Raw genomic sequence first — 14,740 nt, 5'->3', positions numbered from 1 at the left:
ACACTAGAAGCACAGCGGGGAGTGCTGTACTAGTGTCCAAGAAAGCACAGCAGGGAGTGCTGTACTGGTGTCCTGGATAGCACAGCAGGGAGTACTGCACTGGTGTCCTGGATAGCACAGCAAGGAGTGCTGCACTGACGTCCTGGATAGCACAGCAGAGAGTACTGCACTGGTGTCCTGGATAGCACAGCAGGGAGTACTGTACTGGTGTCCTGGATAGCACAGCAGGGAGTACTGCACTGGTGTGCTGGATAGCACAGCAGGGAGTTCTACACTGGTGTCCTGGATAGCACAGCAGGGAGTACTGCACTGGTGTCCTGGATAGCACAGCAGGGAGTACTGCACTGGTGTCCTGGATAGCACAGCAGGGAGTACTGTACTGGTGTCCTGGATAGCACAGCAGGGAGTACTGCACTGATGTCCTGGATAGCACAGCAGGGAGTACTGCACTGGTGTCCTGGATAGCACAGCAGGGAGTGCTGCACTGGAGTCCTGGATAGCACAGCAGGGAGTACTGCACTGGAGTCCTGGATAGCATGGCAGGGAGTACTGCACTGGTGTCCTGGATAGCATGGCAGGGAGTACTGCACTGGTATCCTGGATAGCACAGCAGGGAGTACTGCACTGGTGTCCTGGATAGCACAGCAGGGAGTACTGCACTGGTGTCATGGATAGCACAGCAGGTAGTACTGCACTGGTGTCCTGGATAGCACAGCAGGGAGTACTACACTTGTGTCCTGGATAGCACAGCAGGGAGTACTGCACTGGTGTCCTGGATGGCACAGCAGTGAGTGCTGCACTGGTGTCCTGGAAAGCACAGCAGGGAGTGCTACACTAGAAGCACAGCAGGGATGTACTGCACTGGTGTCCTGGATGGCACAGCAGTGAGTGCTGTACTGGTGTCCAAGAAAGCACAGCAGGTAGTGCTGTACTGGTGTCCTGGATAGCACAGCAGGGAGTGCTGCACTGACGTCCCGGATAGCATAGCAGGGAGTACTGCACTTGTGTTCTGGATAGCACAGTAGGGAGTGCTGCACTGGCGTCCTGGATAGTACAGCTGGGAGTACTGCACTGGTGTCCTGGATAGCACAGCAGGGAGTACTGCACTGTCGTCCTGGATAGCACAGTAGGGAGTGCTGCACTGGCATCCTGGATAGCACAGTAGGGAGTACTGCACTGTCGTCCTGGATAGCACAGTAGGTGGCCATTTTTTGAGGGCCATTTTAGCAGAATCCATGCGGATGGCCAGACCGCATGTAATCTGCTGAGGCCCTGCACCCCCTTAACACCGACTCCCCCAAGCCACTGCTTGGGCTGCGGTACCATAGTTACACCACTTCACTGATAGCCATCATTACACAGGGGTGTAAAATCTCACCGAACGGGGTCCAAGAAGAACCCAATGGAAGAAGAACAGGGTACCGCATCTCCGTCGTCTAGTGACCACGTTTTGTTCTACACAATAATCTCAGTGCTTCATAACAATTGTTATGCAAGACAATAAGCGCAGTCGCTACACAGCGGTCCCTGACAATAATTACAAAGAAGCAGCTGAATTTAATAGTTTGTGTTTTGTTTCCTGGAAGTCTATAGCAGCGCCAGTGTGCAGTAATTGGCCAATTCCCAGTAGCTTAGAGGAGACAAAAACAGATCAATGGGAAGGGAGAGGAGCCCTGGTTCTATCTAGGTGAAAATGTTCACGTACTGTTGTAGAAATGAGGCCTATTTATCAAGCCTTTTTCTTCCATAATATTATGTATTATTTCTGGGGGCCCCTGTCGTCCCTCCTTGGATCCGGCCATGCCTGCTATCAGCCACTTCGAACATCCTCTCTAGTCAAGTCCATGTTTTAGTTATTCATTTGCAATGTACCATATATACTCGAGTATAAGCCTACTTTTTCAGAACATTTTTTATGCTGAAAAAGCCCCCCCTCGGCTTATACTTGAGTGAGGGTCCCGCTTGAGTCAATAAGTTTTCCCAGTTTTTTGTTGTAAAATTAGGTGCCTCGGCTTATATTCGGGTCGACTTATACTCGAGTATATACGGTAATACAATGAATATTATAAGACTACAATACCAGGGGCACAGTCTGTGGCAATACTCTGTATAAGTAGGGTGACCAACTCATCCCTTTAATCCGGGACACATTAATTACACAGGTTCTGTGGCAGTTTAAAACCAGGTGAAAGCCAGCCACAGAACCTGTGTAATTAATATGTGTCCCGGATTAAAGGGATGAGTTGGTCACCCTATGTATAAGCTCTATCATTAGTTCTCTGTACATTAATTTTGGAAAGGGTATGAGACTCCCCTTAGCCAAAGACACCCTGCAGTAATGTACTATTCCCCCCATCCCTCTTGCATTGCACTGGATAATGCTAATTGCTGATTATCATAACGTTAATAATTGCATTCTCCTTCTCTGTTATTAAATTGACGGAGAATGCAATTGATCTTATGCCCGGCTATTGTCATTTACCATTGACTTAATTAATCAATAACAGTTACTAGTTCTTTATATAAAAATAATTTGGATAATGAAATCAGTATATGTGGAATAATGTTTCTTGATGAACTATCTTCCCTAAGATCATATTACTGTGCTGTATGTTTATATAGAGATATAGGATAATTGCCGGATAAGTTATCTGCTGACAACTACTGTATCTTTATTCTGCTGTTGTCAGTGCCACGCCCCTTCTTGCTGCTCTGTGATTGGCTGGCAGTTACAGTAAGCTTGTAGGACCGAAAACAGGCATCATGGAAGTCTTTGGAATTTGGGGTGCTCCTTGGTCTTTGCTGCCTTTGTTATGCACCAGGATCAATCCATTGGGCCCAGAAATGGATAAGATAAAATATATTTACAACAAATGTGATGTATTGTTTTTTTATGCAATAAATATTGGTATTCCTTTGTTAGTGAGTGTATATAACTTACACATGAGTGTAGTCAGGGACACTTATAAAGGTTTCTTTAAGGGTGCGTACCCATACTCACGATGTGAACGGTGTGTAAACTCCTCTAAAGGTATCTTTGCATTGGTTTTGACATGTATGAAAAATGTATTCAGGCAAAAATACACAAAACTGAAAAGGACATTCTTAAAACTTGTGGAGCGCTGTTTGCAGTGCGGTGGTGGTGACCTAGGTTTCAGGCTTGAATCGTATAGTGTGAAACCGGTATTCACTATAGAGATGGTAAATAAGCACATCCTAAAATCCACCAAGGTCCACACACCACAATATCCAGCTGGACACTCCCTCCTGCCAATGCGTTTCGAGAGAATCTCTTTATCAAGTCCATATCGCCTTTTGTGGCCTGTTCTGAGATAGATCTCGCCCACTGTGAACGTATCGGGGCACGCGTCTGCGGTGAGGCTACAGTACTACAGAGTATCATCTTCGCTCCATAATAATTCAGCTCAGCCTTGTAAATATTACAGCGAGTAGGAAATGCATTTGTTCCTCTTGTACAGCATAAATATTAATTAATTCTGCTGGTGGAAATAATAAACGTGACATGTAAACTATTGTGCTGGCGTAATAAATATGGAAGAGGGATAGTGTTTATTGGTGCTTATGTTGAGGGATGTCCTGCTGTAATAAAGCAAAAAAGAACCTTTTTCTGCTAGCTTTCCTCCCTGTACTTTCTTCTGCATCAATGTGTTATGCTCCCACAGGGGTGGTTGTCGATGGTGGCCATACTTGCCTACTTTTGAAAAATAGTTTCAGGGAGATTATAGTTGCTAGCAGAAATTTGCACAGGGCCCCATTGAGGGGGCATGTCATGCTCCTCCCAAAGGGCGTGTCTAGTTCCATATATGGAGAGATTGTGAAAGAGATTGTGACGTGGGACCTAAAAGAGTGGGTGTGTACTGCTACATCTGAGAGGAATCTTCTAAAATGACTTATATACAAATGTAGATGATCCAAAGCAGTTAGTAAGAAATACTATATTAGGTAAAGTGCAGGGAAATGGTGATGATGATTCAATGTAAATGTATCTGTCTCTCATTCCTTTTTATCCCAAAAATGTAACAGTGTAATGTGGGCTAGGTGACATGGGGGAGATTGCTAGACTAATGAGGAAGAGAGGGAGATTGCTGCTATGTAAGGGAGTCTCCTGCAGAATGCAGGAGGGGAGGCAACTATGATGGTGACTGTTTCTGGAGGGAGGTGTCAACCCCAACAATCTAGGGAAGGTATAGGGAACATTTGGCCCTCCAGTTGTTGTTGAACTAACTATGATGTAACAGTGTAATGTGGGCTAGGTGACATGAGGGAGATTGCTAGACTGATGAGGGAGAGAGGGAGATTGCTGCTATGTCAGGGAGTCTCCTGCAGAATGCAGGAGGGGAGGCAACTATGATGTTACAGTGTAATGTGGGCTAGGTGACATGAGGGAGATTGCTAGACTAATGAGGGAGAGAGGGAGATTGCTGCTATGTAAGGGAGTCTCCTGCAGAATGCAGGAGGGGAGGTAACTATGATGTAACGGTGTTATGTGGGCTAGGTGACATGAGGGAGATTGCTAGACTAATGTGGGAGAGAGGGAGATTGCTGCTATGTCAGGGAGTCTCCTGCAGAATGCAGGAGGGGAGGTAACTATGGTGTAACAGTGTAATGTGGGCTAAGTGACATGAGGGAGATTGCTAGACTAATGAGGGAGAGAGGGAGAATGCTGCTATGTCAGGGAGTCTCCTGCAGAATACAGGAGGTGAGGTAACTATGATGTAACAGTGTAATGTGGGCTAGGTGACATGAGGGAGATTGCTAGACTAATGAGGGAGAGAGGGAGGTTGCTGCTATGTCAGGGAGTCTCCTGCAGAATGCAGGAGGGGAGGTAACTATGATGTAACAGTGTAATGTGGGCTAGGTGACATGAGGGAGATTGCTAGACTAATGAGGGAGAGAGGGAGATTGCTGCTATGTCAGGGAGTCTCCTGCAGAATGCAGGAGGGGAGGTAACTGATGGTGACTGTTTCTGGAGGGAGGTGCCAACCCCAACAATCTAGGGAAGGTATAGGGAACATTTGGCCCTCCAGTTGTTGTTGAACTACACATCCCAGAATGTTCTGCTACAGTTTTACTATTTGGCCATGCTAAAAGTGTTGCAGGGCATGCTGGGATGTGTAGTCCAACAATAGGTGGAGGGCCAAAGGTTCCCCATCCCTGAAATAAGCAATCCAGGCAGAATACCCTGTGTGTGCCTGAACACTTCTGGGGCACCTGGATTGCTCACTGACAATTTCTCGGTAGACAGTAAATAGGTTGACAATGACCCAGGTCAGCACTGGCAAAAAGTTGACCTGGTATTGCTCAACACATGAAAAGGTCGACATGAATTTGTCAAGTTTTTTTTTTGCAGTTTGGGGGATTTGTATTCATACCTCACCATCCACCGGGACATCTATTTGGGAATGTTAAAGTGGCAGGAAGGCATAGTATGCTAATTGGGTGCCTACATGATCAGGTGTCGACATTGACACCAAAAAAAGTGTGAAAAATCATGATGACCTTTTCATATGTCGACATTCTCCAAGTTGACCATTTGCTTGTATCAACTTTTTTTCCCACTGTCGGCCTAGTGTATGTCAACATTTTGCCAGTGTGTGTCGACTTTTTGGTGTTGACCTGTCCATCCACACCTGTTCTGTTGTTCTTTGAGCTTTTGCCTTTAATCTGTTATTTCAGTGATATGATAATTAGACCCTATGTACTAACCCCCTCGCGCTGCACTGCAGTAATTACCCTGATCCCGCGGCCTCGCTCCTAAACGGTCTCAGAACTATATAAAATATCTGTATTTATAGCGCAACAAATGGCAAATGACAGCACAGGAGCCGCTCCCAGGCCTCGCGTAGGACGCTGGTCCAGCTGCACCTGTGCACAACACTGACAATATGGGGGAAATTTACTAACATGAATTCCCTAGAAATTCATATTAGTATTTTCCCTACGACTGCATACGACTGTTTCAGTCGTATGCAAAGTTGTGTTCCGGAGGGGAATTTACAAAGCAGTCAGATACGACTGCTTTGTAACCCTCCAATGTCGTAGTAATTCTTATTAGCGGCACATATGTACGGCCGCTAATACAAATTTTTCAGGCAGTCTACACGGATCAGTCAGATCCGTGCAGGCTGCAAGGTGTAAAAAAAAAATTGAAAAAATAAATAAATAAAAAAACAGCGTGGGGTCCCCCCCACAGCCGTAACCAGCACCAGGCTGAAGGAGCCATTTTTTTTTTATATATATTTATTTATTTTTCCTATTTATTTACACTGTCTCCTGCACGGATCTGACTGATCCGTGCAGGCTTAAAGCAAATACGACAGGGAAATCAAGGTGTATTATCCTGCCGTATTTTCGTGGCTGTTTTACACCAATTAGCAGCCGTATTATCAGTACGGCTGCTTAGGAAATCAGGAACCACCATTCTTTTAAATGGTGATTCCTGTCGTATCCTATCGATGGTGTAGACATTCATATTTGTAAATACAAATACGAATGTGCCATCTTTAGAAATACAAATTGCTGTATTTTCGGGATAGTAAATCCCAAAAATACAAATGTGTAAAAAATAGGTGTATTTCTGCCTACGAATACACCTATTTTTCCGAATTCATATTAGTAAATTTCCCCCTATACGTTTGGAATCGTGGATATTTCCTGTATTGAAAATAATTCATACCTTTGCCAGTATATTTTGGAGAAATATTGCAGGATAGAGGCGCAAGGTGGCCCCTTCCATGTATCACCCTACTAAGCTCGCAATGGGCCTAATTCAGACCCGATCCCAGGGCACAGTTTGTGTGCAAATGGACAAAACCATGCTGCACTGCGGGTGTGGCAGATGTAACAGGTGCAGAGAGAGTTAGATTTGGATGAGTTATTTTGTTTCTGTGTAGGGTATATACTGGCTGCTTTATTTTTACACTGCAATTTAGATTTTAGCTTGAACACCCCCCCCCCCCCCCCACTGAAGTATAAATCTCTCTGCACCTGTTACATCTGCCCACCTGCAGGGCAGCATGATTTTGTCCATCTGCTAACAAAATGTGCCGAGCGATTAGGCCCAATGTCCCACCGCTGGCTGTGACCAGTATGTGATTGCAGAGGATTGACTTGTGATTTATAGTATGTGGACTCCGGCAGCACTGGAGGGGAGGGAAGGGGGGGGCACTAATAGTATAGTCAGTCAGGCAATAAGACCAGGCGCTGAAGTGTAAGGATGGCATTATACTGTACCTGCAAGCTATCGGCCAAGCAGTGAAATGTCATCTGTGCCTTTATCCAGGTCATTGGCTGTTCCCCTGCAGTTTGGTGATCCATTTGTACAGGGGAAGGGGGGATATTAATGTGCGGCTAGTGGCATTTGCATGAATGGAGACAAAAATCTTAGTGGTATTGATATCTCATTAAGGATTTATTCCCAGCACAGTACTTCTTGTATATCTTCCATCTATAGACTGTAAGAATGTATAAGGGCCCATCTACCATCAGGTGACCAGCCCAGGGGCCGGCTGTAATGGATGTTATAGATGGAGGTGTAGCACTTTTGGTGGAGATCGGGGTAGTCTATTTCACATCCTGGCTGTTCATGTTCCAGATTGTCTGATATCTGCATCTATGGATCTATGGATAGGGAATAGCAATTCTCATTGGTCAGACAGAGGGTGGGGGGGTGTAGAAGAACGAGGGCAGGGCAGGAATGGGGAGTTAGAGAGAGGGGGAGTGAAAGAGTGAGAGCAGGGCAGGAAGGGGGTTAACGAAGGGGGGGGTGAAGGGCAGGGAAGAGAGGCAGATGGGGAGTTAGGTGGGCAAGTGGCAGAACAAGGGCAGGTGAGGAAAGAGAGGGGGTGGGGAGTTAGGGAGAGGGTGAGTGGCAGAGTGAGGGCAGGGGAGGAAAGAGAGGGGTAGGGAAGACACTCATAGAGAGCGAGAGAGAGGGGTAGAAGAGCTAGGGCATATAAGGGAAAAGAGAGTGAGTTACTCAGGGGGTGGGTCTAGAAGAGTGAGGGCAGGTTTGGAAAGAGAGGGGGTGGGGAGAAGCTCAGAGAGAGGAGGTGAGAGTAGAAGAGTGAGGGCAGGTGAGGAAAGAGAGGGGTGAGGAGAAGCTCAGAGAGAGGGGGGGTGAGAGGAGAAGATTGAGGCCAGGTGAAGAAACAGCTGGGAAGATATTCAGAGAGAAAGGGGGGGAGTGTAGAAAAGTGAGGGTACAGTGGGTGAGAAAAGAGAAGGGGAGTTACTTAGAGAGAGGGGGAGTAGAAGAGCGAGGGCAGGTGAGGATAGAGGGGGGAGGGGGTATCCAGAGACAGAGAAAGTGAGGAAGTAGAAGAGGGAATGCAGGTGAGGAGAGATGTTACTCAGTGAGAGGGAGGGGAGAAGTACAGCGAGGGCAGGTGAGGATAGAGGGGGGTATCCAGAGACAGAGAAAGTGAGGAAGTAGAAGAGCGAATGCAAGTGAGGAGAGATATTACTCAGTGAGACGGAGCGGGAGAAGTATAGCGAGGGCAGGTGAGGATAGGAGGGGGGGGGGTGTATACAGAGACAGAGAAAGTGAGGATGTAGAAGAGCGAATGCAGGTGAGGAGAGATGTTACTCAGTGAGAGGGAGGGGAGAAGTAGAGCGAGGGCAGGTGAGGATAGAGGGGGGGGGGGTATACAGAGACAGAGAAAGTGAGGAAGTAGAAGAGGGAATGCAGGTGCGGAGAGATGTTACTCAGTGAGAGGGAGGGGAGAAGTAGAGCGAGGGCAGGTGAGGATAGAGGGGGGGGGGGGTATCCAGAGACAGAGAAAGTGAGGAAGTAGAAGAGTGAATGCAGGTGAGGAGAGGTGTTACTCAGTGAGAGGGAGGGGAGAAGTAGAGCGAGGGCAGGTGAGGATAGAGGGGGGGGGGGGTATCCAGAGACAGAGAAAGTGAGGAAGTAGAAGAGTGAATGCAGGTGGGGAGAGATGTTACTCAGTGAGAGGGAGGGGAGAAGTAGAGCAAGGGCAGGTGAGGATAGAGTGAGGGGGGGGGGGGTGTATCCAGAGACAGAGAAAGTGAGGATGTAGAAGAGCGAATGCAGGTGAGGAGAGATGTTACTCAGTGAGAGGGAGGGGGAGAAGTAGAGCGAGGGCAGGTGAGGATAGAGGGGGGGGGGGGTATCCAGAGACAGAGAAAGTGAGGAAGTAGAAGAGGGAATGCAGGTGAGGAGAGATGTTACTCAGTGAGAGGGAGGGGAGAAGTAGAGCGAGGGCAGGTGAGGATAGAGGGGGGGGGGGGGGTATCCAGAGACAGAGAAAGTGAGGAAGTAGAAGAGTGAATGCAGGTGAGGAGAGATGTTACTCAGTGAGAGGCAGGGGGAGAAGTAGAGCGAGGGCAGGTAAGGATAGAGGGGGGGGGGTGTATCCAGAGACAGAGAAAGTGAGGAAGTAGAAGAGCGAATGCAGGTGAGGAGAGATGTTACTCAGTGAGAGGGAGGGGAGAAGTAGAGCGAGGGCAGGTGAGGATAGAGGGGGGGGGGTATCCAGAGACAGAGAAAGTGAGGAAGTAGAAGAGGGAATGCAGGTGAGGAGAGATGTTACTCAGTGAGAGGGAGGGGAGAAGTAGAGCGAGGGCAGGTGAGGATAGAGGGGGGGGGGATCCAGAGACAGAGAAAGTGAGGAAGTAGAAGAGCGAATGCAGGTGAGGAGAGATGTTACTCAGTGAGAGGGAGGGGAGAAGTAGAGCGAGGGCAGGTGAGGATAGAGGGGGGGGGGGGTATCCAGAGACAGAGAAAGTGAGGAAGTAGAAGAGTGAATGCAGGTGAGGAGAGATGTTACTCAGTGAGAGGGAGGGGAGAAGTAGAGCGAGGGCAGGTGAGGATAGAGGGGGGGGGGGGTATCCAGAGACAGAGAAAGTGAGGAAGTAGAAGAGTGAATGTAAGTGAGGAGAGATGTTACTCATAAGAGGCAGGGGGAGAAGTAGAGCGAGGGCAGGTGAGGATAGAGGGGGGGGGGGTATCCAGAGACAGAGAAAGTGAGGAAGTAGAAGAGCGAATGCAGGTGAGGAGAGATGTTACTCAGTGAGAGGGAGGGGAGAAGTAGAGCGAGGGCAGGTGAGGATAGAGGGGGGGGGGTGGTATACAGAGACAGAGAAAGTGAGGAAGTAGAAGAGCGAATGCAGGTGAGGAGAGATGTTATTCAGTGAGAGGGAGGGGAGAAGTAGAGCGAGGGCAGGTGAGGATAGAGGGGGGGGGGGTATCCAGAGACAGAGAAAGTGAGGAAGTAGAAGAGGTAATGCAGGTGAGGAGAGGTGTTACTCAGTGAGAGGGAGGGGAGAAGTAGAGCGAGGGCAGGTGAGGATAGAGGGGGGGGGGGTATCCAGAGACAGAGAAAGTGAGGAAGTAGAAGAGGGAATGCAGGTGAGGAGAGATGTTACTCAGTGAGAGGGAGGGGAGAAGTAGAGCGAGGGCAGGTGAGGATAGAGGGGGGGGGGTATCCAGAGACAGAGAAAGTGAGGAAGTAGAGGAGCGAATGCAGGTGAGGAGAAATGTTACTCAGTGATAGGGAGGGGAGAAGTAGAGCGAGGGCAGGTGAGGATAGAGGGGGGGGGGGTTATCCAGAGACAGAGAAAGTGAGGAAGTAGAAGAGGGAATGCAGGTGAGGAGAGATGTTACTCAGTGAGAGGGAGGGGAGAAGTAGAGCGAGGGCAGGTGAGGATAGAGGGGGGGGGGGGATCCAGAGACAGAGAAAGTGAGGAAGTAGAAGAGTGAATGCAGGTGAGGAGAGATGTTACTCAGTGAGAGGGAGGGGAGAAGTAGAGCGAGGGCAGGTGAGGATAGAGGGGGGGGGGGGTATCCAGAGACAGAGAAAGTGAGGAAGTAGAAGAGTGAATGTAAGTGAGGAGAGATGTTACTCATAAGAGGCAGGGGGAGAAGTAGAGCGAGGGCAGGTGAGGATAGAGGGGGGGGGGTGTATCCAGAGACAGAGAAAGTGAGGAAGTAGAAGAGGGAATGCAGGTGAGGAGAGATGTTACTCAGTGAGAGGGAGGGGGAGAAGTAGAGCGAGGGCAGGTGAGGATAGAGGGGGGGGGGATCCAGAGACAGAGAAAGTGAGGAAGTAGAAGAGGGAATGCAGGTGAGGAGAGATGTTACTCAGTGAGAGGGAGGGGAGAAGTAGAGCGAGGGCAGGTGAGGATAGAGGGGGGAGGGGGGGGTATCCAGAGACAGAGAAAGTGAGGAAGTAGAAGAGGGAATGCAGGTGAGGAGAGATGTTACTCAGTGAGAGGGAGGGGAGAAGTAGAGCGAGGGCAGGTGAGGATAGAGGGGGGGGGGGTGGTATACAGAGACAGAGAAAGTGAGGAAGTAGAAGAGGGAATGCAGGTGAGGAGAGATGTTACTCAGTGATAGGGAGGGGAGAAGTAGAGCGAGGGCAGGTGAGGATAGAGGGGGGGGGGGGTATCCAGAGACAGAGAAAGTGAGGAAGTAGAAGAGGGAATGCAGGTGAGGAGAGATGTTACTCAGTGAGAGGGAGGGGAGAAGTAGAGCGAGGGCAGGTGAGGATAGAGGGGGGGGGGGGGTATCCAGAGACAGAGAAAGTGAGGAAGTAGAGGAGCGAATGCAGGTGAGGAGAAATGTTACTCAGTGATAGGGAGGGGAGAAGTAGAGCGAGGGCAGGTGAGGATAGAGGGGGGGGGGGGGGTTATCCAGAGACAGAGAAAGTGAGGAAGTAGAAGAGGGAATGCAGGTGAGGAGAGATGTTACTCAGTGAGAGGGAGGGGAGAAGTAGAGCGAGGGCAGGTGAGGATAGAGGGGGGGGGGATCCAGAGACAGAGAAAGTGAGGAAGTAGAAGAGGGAATGCAGGTGAGGAGAGATGTTACTCAGTGATAGGGAGGGGAGAAGTAGAGCGAGGGCAGGTGAGGATAGAGGGGGGGGGGGGTATCCAGAGACAGAGAAAGTGAGGAAGTAGAAGAGCGAATGCAGGTGAGGAGAGATGTTACTCAGTGAGAGAGAGCGGGAGAAGTAGAGCGAGGGCAGGTGAGGATAGAGGGGGGGGGGATCCAGAGACAGAGAAAGTGAGGAAGTAGAAGAGGGAATGCAGGTGAGGAGAGATGTTACTCAGTGAGAGGGAGGGGAGAAGTAGAGCGAGGGCAGGTGAGGATAGAGGGGGAGGGTATCCAGAGACAGAGAAAGTGAGGAAGTAGAAGAGCGAATGCAGGTGAGGAGAGATGTTACTCAGTGAGAGGGAGGGGGAGAAGTAGAGCGAGGGCAGGTGAGGATAGAGGGGGGGGGTATCCAGAGACAGAGAAAGTGAGGAAGTAGAAGAGGGAATGCAGGTGAGGAGAGATGTTACTCAGTAAGAGGGAGGGGAGAAGTAGAGCGAGGGCAGGTGAGGATAGAGGAGGGGGGGGGTGTATCCAGAGACAGAGAAAGTGAGGATGTAGAAGAGGGAATGCAGGTGAGGAGAGATGTTACTCAGTGAGAGGGAGGGGAGAAGTAGAGCGAGGGCAGGTGAGGATAGAGGGGGGGGGGGGTATCCAGAGACAGAGAAAGTGAGGAAGTAGAAGAGCGAATGCAGGTGTGGAGAGATGTTACTCAGTGAGAGGGAGGGGAGAAGTAGAGCGAGGGCAGGTGAGGATAGAGGGGGGGGGGGGTATCCAGAGACAGAGAAAGTGAGGAAGTAGAAGAGTGAATGCAGGTGAGGAGAGATGTTACTCAGTGAGAGGGAGGGGAGAAGTAGAGCGAGGGCAGGTGAGGATAGAGGGGGGGTGGTGTATCCAGAGACAGAGAAAATGAGGAAGTAGAAGAGTGAATGCAGGTGAGGAGAGATGTTACTCAGTGAGAGGGAGGGGAGAAGTAGAGCGAGGGCAGGTGAGGATAGAGGGGGGGGGGGGTATCCAGAGACAGAGAAAGTGAGGAAGTAGAAGAGCGAATGCAGGTGAGGAGAGATGTTACTCAGTGAGAGGGAGGGGGAGAAGTAGAGCGAGGGCAGGTGAGGATAGAGGGGGGGGGGGGGTATCCAGAGACAGAGGAAGTAGAAGAGGGAATGCAGGTGAGGAGAGATGTTACTCAGTGAGAGGGAGGGGAGAAGTAGAGCGAGGGCAGGTGAGGATAGAGGGGGGGGGGGGTATCCAGAGACAGAGAAAGTGAGGAAGTAGAAGAGGGAATGCAGGTGAGGAGAGATGTTACTCAGTGAGAGACAGGGGGAGAAGTAGAGCGAGGGCAGGTGAGGATAGAGGAGGGGGGGTGGTATCCAGAGACAGAGAAAGTGAGGAAGTAGAAGAGCGAATGCAGGTGAGGAGAGATGTTACTCAGTGAGAGGGAGGGGAGAAGTAGAGCGAGGGCAGGTGAGGATAGAGGGGGGGGGGGTGTATCCAGAGACAGAGAAAGTGAGGAAGTAGAAGAGGGAATGCAGGTGAGGAGAGATGTTACTCAGTGAGAGGGAGGGGGAGAAGTAGAGCGAGGGCAGGTGAGGATAGAGGGGGGGGGGTGTATCCAGAGACAGAGAAAGTGAGGAAGTAGAAGAGGGAATGCAGGTGAGGAGAGATGTTACTCAGTGAGAGGGAGGGGGAGAAGTAGAGCGAGGGCAGGTGAGGATAGAGGGGGGGGGGGATCCAGAGACAGAGAAAGTGAGGAAGTAGAAGAGGGAATGCAGGTGAGGAGAGATGTTACTCAGTGAGAGACAGGGGGAGAAGTAGAGCGAGGGCAGGTGAGGATAGAGGAGGGGGGGGGGTGGTATCCAGAGACAGAGAAAGTGAGGAAGTAGAAGAGCGAATGCAGGTGAGGAGAGATGTTACTCAGTGAGAGGGAGGGGGAGAAGTAGAGCGAGGGCAGGTGAGGATAGAGGGGGGGGGGGTGTATCCAGAGACAGAGAAAGTGAGGAAGTAGAAGAGGGAATGCAGGTGAGGAGAGATGTTACTCAGTGAGAGACAGGGGGAGAAGTAGAGCGAGGGCAGGTGAGGATAGAGGAGGGGGGGGGGTGGTATCCAGAGACAGAGAAAGTGAGGATGTAGAAGAGGGAATGCAGGTGAGGAGAGATGTTACTCAGTGAGAGACAGGGGGAGAAGTAGAGCGAGGGCAGGTGAGGATAGAGGAGGGGGGGGGGTGGTATCCAGAGACAGAGAAAGTGAGGAAGTAGAAGAGGGAATGCAGGTGAGGAGAGATGTTACTCAGTGAGAGACAGGGGGAGAAGTAGAGCGAGGGCAGGTGAGGATAGAGGAGGGGGGGGGGTGGTATCCAGAGACAGAGAAAGTGAGGATGTAGAAGAGGGAATGCAGGTGAGGAGAGATGTTACTCAGTGAGAGGGAGGGGGAGAAGTAGAGCGAGGGCAGGTGAGGATAGAGGGGGGGGGATCCAGAGACAGAGAAAGTGAGGAAGTAGAAGAGGGAATGCAGGTGAGGAGAGATGTTACTCAGTGAGAGGGAGGGGAGAAGTAGAGCGAGGGCAGGTGAGGATAGAGGGGGGAGGGGGGGGTATCCAGAGACAGAGAAAGTGAGGAAGTAGAAGAGGGAATGCAGGTGAGGAGAGATGTTACTCAGTGAGAGGGAGGGGAGAAGTAGAGCGAGGGCAGGTGAGGATAGAGGGGGGGGGGGGTATCCAGAGACAGAGAAAGTGAGGAAGTAGAAGAGCGAATGCAGGTGAGGAGAGATATTACTCAGTGAGAGGCAGGGGGAGAAGTATAGTGAGGGCAGGTGAGGATCGAGGGAGGGATTCTCTAAAATGTATTATTTTGTTTTAACCAATTGTAAAGAGGATAAGACACAAAAAAA

General features: G+C 50.0%; 1 protein-coding gene across 4 annotated transcripts in view; it reads left to right on the top strand.

Annotated features, from left to right (window-relative positions):
* Nucleotides 1-14,740, top strand: part of CTNNA2 (catenin alpha 2) — a 1,425,647-nt gene that overhangs the window by 224,905 nt on the left and 1,186,002 nt on the right. The window lies entirely within an intron of this gene.

Source organism: Crinia signifera, chromosome 1 (assembly GCF_055691185.1).
Source record: "Crinia signifera chromosome 1, ASM5569118v1, whole genome shotgun sequence".
Classification (NCBI taxonomy): Eukaryota; Metazoa; Chordata; class Amphibia; order Anura; family Myobatrachidae; genus Crinia; species Crinia signifera.
This window is presented reverse-complemented; position numbering and strand designations above follow the sequence as displayed.